This window comes from Camelus dromedarius, chromosome 19 (genome assembly GCF_036321535.1).
Source record: "Camelus dromedarius isolate mCamDro1 chromosome 19, mCamDro1.pat, whole genome shotgun sequence".
Taxonomy (NCBI): domain Eukaryota; kingdom Metazoa; phylum Chordata; class Mammalia; order Artiodactyla; family Camelidae; genus Camelus; species Camelus dromedarius.
Genome location: NC_087454.1, coordinates 35,072,805 through 35,078,804, shown reverse-complemented (window position 1 = coordinate 35,078,804; position 6,000 = coordinate 35,072,805).

Genomic DNA, 6,000 nt, shown 5'->3' with positions numbered 1-6,000 from the left:
GACAGGGCACAAGAGCTGTCCCGTGTATCCATCAACCACCAACACATACCCATGCAGTCCATACATCCTAATTCCAGCGCTCACACAGCTGTCAAGTTGCACCACCATCGTCTATGGGCCTGTCGACTGCCACGTGGCACCCAGTAAGTATTTTAAATGTCTGAAAATAAGAAGAAATCTTTAAAATAGCCCCAAAACTCACCATTTTTCTCAGTCCAAAATATTAGAGATTTACCTTTTTGAGGGAAAAAAAACCTGAAAATAAATAGGCACTTTCTAGAGTTAAAAAAAAAAACCTGTAAGCAATGAGGCGTCACCGATCATACCTCAATGAAGTGATTTTTAAAGAAAGATCTCTACCAATTGTTTAATTCCGCAGTAGAACTGACAGGCAGTCTTCAGAAATGTTACATTATGAGACTATATTTTTAATTTTCTGAGCTCATCCTAATCCTGTGGTGACAGTAGGTTAAATTAAATTTTTAAAGTGTTAAGAGATTAAGAAATACTATTGTATCAGTGGCTTTTATGGCCTAACAGCACCCCCAAACAGGGTGACTTAAAATAACCAACATTTGTTTTCCACAATTCTGTGGGTTGGAAGGAATTCAACACGAACTCTCCAATAGGTAGCTCCGGTCCGGGTCTGCTCAGCTGGTGTGCGCTGGCTTGCTCACACACCCACAGCGCGCTGGAGTCGGACGGTCTAGGACAGCCTGGGTCCCATCTCTGGCGGTTGGCAGATGTCAGCTGGAGTGACACAGACATGACCACGTGCCCCTCTTCGTCCAGCAGCCTCGCTCAAGCTCATCCACACGGTTGGATCGGGGTTCCGAGTGCAGCCAGACGGCAAGCCCAAGTACACAAGCATTTTTCAAGTCTCTGCTTACAGCACATCTGTTAAATGTCCTGTGGGCCAAACACAAATATACATGGCCAAGCCCGGATTTCCTGGGCGGAGAAACAGAATTAGCTTCTTGGCGGGAAGACCATAAATTCATATTGCAGAAGGGCATGCACACAGGGATAAAATAATCTGCAGCTATTTTTGCAACCTATCACAACTATCTTTTGAGTAATCTACAAAATACTCTAGGAATTTCCTCCTAATTCATTTAAAGGAATCGTAAGTATAATGAGTCATATATACATATGCCATCTAGTCAAAAGAGAAGTATTTTGCTTCTTTTCTTTAGAGGTGGTGCTAAAGCCAGTGAAGGAACGGTATTCCGGGGGCTTGAGCTCCTAAAAGGCCAGGTCCCTGTCTGCCTCTTTCTGTATCCCCAACGGTATGGCAACTTCATTTGAATGAATGAGTGTGTTTATTTCCTAAATCTACGGACATTAAAACAGCAAGACAAAAAATAATAATAATAATAAGGACTGCGGACTCTCACAGAGCTTCAATGTCATGACTTTCTAAGAATAAAAAGGGAAAAAATCACATAACATTAGAATATACAGTAATATACTGAGGCATACTTCTCAGTTTAATTGTATTGGTTTCTAGATCCTGGACTCTGTCTCCCATGTTATTTATAAACATAGCAGAAAAAGAACTGAAGGAAAAAAAAAACAAACAAGCCAGTGCATTTTCTTTCAAGGTTCTACATATTAAAAAGGCATTTACTCACAAGGCACATTCATTATATGCTGGTACTTGCCAGCCTGTCACCGAGAGAGTGAAAGGAAATGGACTTGGGGAAGGCAGAACGTAGTCCACGTAGGGTTAGTCAGCCCCCTGCCCTGGCCAGACTCTCTTGATGACAATTCTTTTGTGTCACCTGTGGGGCATCCAGTGACACCACGCTTGGAATGACCCTTATTCATCATGGATGCATCTTTGGTATCAGCTGGTCAATATAATCTCCCAAGAGGGAGGAGACAAGGGGGTAAATAAAATCGTCTAACTTTGCTGAAATATTCATTGGCTATCGTGTTCTATCACAAGAAATAATTCCTAACGAAAAAGTGGACCCTCTCCAAAGAGAAAGAAAACACTCTCCCCTCATGTGCGGGATGAGGTGTGTTCAGGGATTTGTCAAGGAGCCATAAACTCACTTTTCTCTGGTCATTATCATAACGGGTCTTAGCCCAAACCAGTGAACTGAGGAAACTCAAGCCCTCAGGGAGTGGCTTTTAGCAATGGGCTGTGCTCTGCCTCTTTGTCATAGTCTCTTGTTTTGATTCTCTGTGGTGTGGAGGGAACTTGGGAGGGAAGAGAAGGGGAATTCTCAGTGACCTTACAAAGGAGTTGAGTCAGACCTCGGGGAAGTTTAGTTCATTGTGTTCAGATATATCTCTCCATCCTTTCTGTATCACACTCTTTCCGGTTCCTGCATCCCCAGATTTCCTTTTGATGCTAAGAAAAAACAACCCCTTCCTTAACCTTCTGGTTTCCTTGACCTCCTTCCCACAGCCACACGGGTCACATGAGTTCTTTTCCTCTAATTCTGCTCAACTTCTCCCAGCCCAGTAGGGAGCATCCAGTAGCAGCCCCCTGAGAAGCACAGCCCCCCAGCTCCCACTCACAACTACTAGGCAATTTCTAATGACTCCTTCCCTCCCCCCTCTGTGTGGACTGAAGACATCAGAAGAAGAAACAGCAACCACAGCATCCCCACTTTACAGGTGAGGAAACTGAGGCTCAGACAAGCTAAGTAAATTGCCCCAAATCACAAGCCTACTAAGTCAAATCATTCCTACCCTGAGTTTTGTAATCTTTTGCTCTTTCCACTGTCTCACTGTATCTCCTTTCTGTGCATCCAGCTTCTGAACATTGGGCCAGAATATGCCTGTCTCTGTCAAAGAAGAATTATCAGCTGTGGCTTAGACATACCCTTCATGCTAATCTCATTTCCCAGAAATGCCAGCCAAACTGCACCCAGATCTTGTGAATGCATGAAAAGTGTGGGGAAAAAAAACACTATGTGCCAGTGACACACAGATACTAAAAAATAGTCCAAGTGTGTTCATGAATAAATATGTCAACATCTCTTCTCCAACATCCCTAGACTTGCTCCCAATGGGAACTACAACTCTGGGGAAAATTGAATTTCAGGATCACTATGCATCATTGTTCTGTGCCTAATGAGAAAACGGAAAGACATTTCCCTTTCTACGCATCTTTTACTTGAGGAGTGAAATACACCGAAGGGATTAGCCTGGGTCTCTGCCTCCCGATCTCATATTCCCTCTGCCCATCAAAATGTTAAAGGGACTCAGCCATAAAAAAAGAATAAAATAATGCCATCTGCAGCAACATGGGTGGACCTAGAGATCGTTATCCTAAGTGAAGTAAGCTAGAAAGAGAAAGAAAAATATCATATGATACCACCATATGTGGAATCTAAAAAAAAGAAGGAAAAAAAAGAAACAAGAGGACACTAATGAACTCATCTACAAAACAGAAACAGACTCACAGACATGGTAAACAATCTTATGGTTTCTGGGGTAAAGGGAGTGGGAAGGGATAAATTTGGGAATTTGAGATTTGTCAATGTTAGCCACAATATATAAAAACAGATTTTAAAAAAAAATTTCTTCTGTACAGCACAGGGAACTATATTCAGTATCTTGTAATAACCTTTAGTGAAAAAGATTATGAAAATGAAAATACATATAGCATTGTGCTGTACACCAGAAACCAACACATTGTAACTAACTATATACTTCCATAAAAAAAAGTCAAAGGCTACAAATATTTGTAAGATTCTTGACACTTGTTGCAGAATCACATTGTCAGTCATGCTTTGATAGGATTCTTAGCTGGTTCTTCACATAAAGCACATAACCTATTCTGAAGGTATCTGGAACTTTTTCACAGTAAAAGGTGAATATATGAGAAAAGATAACTAACAGCGTTACCCATGCCCCACCTGAGAATTAAAATGTTAAGGGTAAAACTAGAGGAATCTAGGAGAGGCAATTTAGGGAGCCTCTGGGCATGTCTTATTCATCTCAGGCGTCTGTGTAGAAAGCCCCCAAAAGAGTCCCTTTTTATAAATGCAGCTGACTACCTTCAGAAACAAACCAAGTTTCAGGTAAGGCAAGGAGACAGAGGGGGAAAATGGAAGGAGGGCTGAAAGCACAGAAGAGATGATTAATAACCATTTAGGGAAGAGTTCTAGAGGAAGCAACAGGAAGATGAGAGGGATGAAAAAGAGGGCAGAAGAGGCAGGAACAGCTGGATTAGAGGAGAGAAATCATGGGGAATTAGTAAGAGTGGGGAGAAGATAAATACTCAGTGACTTACATTTTGGTGGTGACCAAGACCAATGGGCATACCAACTTACACAAAAATATCCTGATAATACCTTAATGCTGAAGGCTCAAATGGAAGTGAAATAGCTCTATGAGCTCATCTGGGTGATGGGTGGAGAATGAGAACATGGCAGTGGTCCTCAGCTCTAACTGCCCCCTTAGCATCTCCTGAAGAGCTTTAACAGTATACACATATCCAGGCCCCTTCCCAACCATTAAACTAGAATCACTGGGAACAGACTTGAACACTGGTAGTTTTTGGCAACGGTATTCTTTTTAAGATCCCTAGAGCTGAGAACCATTAACATATGGCAGTGGTTCTTTTCTTTTTAATATATTTTTATTGAAGTTTACAGTGTTATGTTAATTTCTGGTGCACAGCACAATACTTCAGTCACACAGGAACGTACATATATTCATTTTCATATTCTCTTTCACCATAAGTTACTACAAGATATTGAATATAGTTCCCTGTGCTCTACAGGATAAACTTGTTGTTTATCTATTTTTTATATATTAGTTAGTATCTGCAAATCTCAAACTCCCAATTTATCCCTTCCCACCCTCTTCCCCCTCTGGTAACCATAAGTTTGTTTTCTATGTCTGTGAGTCTGTTTCTGTTATGCAAATAAGTTCGTTCGTCCTTTTTATTTTAGGTTCTACACATAAGTGATATCATATGGTATCCGTCTTTCTAGCAGTGGTTCTTAAACTTGGTCCTGGACTTCCAGCATCACCACAGCCTGGGAACTTGTTAGAAATGCAAATTCTCAGGCATCACCCCAGACGTACTGAATCAGAAATCTGGGGTGGGGCCCAGCAATTCACATTTCCACAAGCTCTCTGGGTGATGGTGAGGCATGCTGAAGTTTGAGAACCACTGTATCTGGGATGTGGTTGGAGTGGGGTTCACCTGCAACACAGAGGCAGCTATAGCTAAGCGATAAGTAACCCTTCATGGTGAGCAGAAGTTATGTTCCCAGCAGTATTTTATGAGACTTCTCACTGCCCCAATCTTTTTACATGTAATTTTTGGCAGTTTGATGGGCAAAAAAAATTGTTTGTCTTACTTAAGATTGAACATTTTTCATATGTTTATGGTTAACATAAATCTTGAGTGCTGCATTTCAAATTGATTTCTGTGCTTTTCGTCTAAAATAAAAATAGAGACTAGCTAGTCACTGTTGAGTGGAGGGGCAAACATACTGAATAGTTGCAAGGGGGGTAACAAAAGCTCCAACTAGCCTGCTCCATGGAGGATCAAGACAGGGTTCCAGTGACCAGCTTTCAGCCCAAGAATGTGAACATGCACAACATTTGTTCATCGTCTCTATTTTTATAAAAAGAGAAAGGGAACCACTCTCCAAAAAGGTTAAGGGAAAGAAAAGTAAGAGGAAATTCCTCAAATTTAATAAGTTTAAATGCTGGCAGTATGTGGAGTAAAACACACACGGAAATGTGGTATAAATTTCCTGAAAATGTTAGCTGCTAAATGGAAGGGAGTCATGTTTCTGTATTTTCTTAAATATAATTTTGCATATTCAGGGTGGTCCGTGAGCTTTAAATAATAACAATTTGCTCTCCAATCTGGCCTCATTTAACTTCCTTTTTTTCATTTTAACATCTTGAATTTCTCCCAGTGCTTAGTTTGTAATTCACTCAAAAAAGAAAAAAAAAGCTAAGAACAAACATATTTAGGGGGGAAAAAATAAAATAAAACAACAGCTTTGGGCTCAA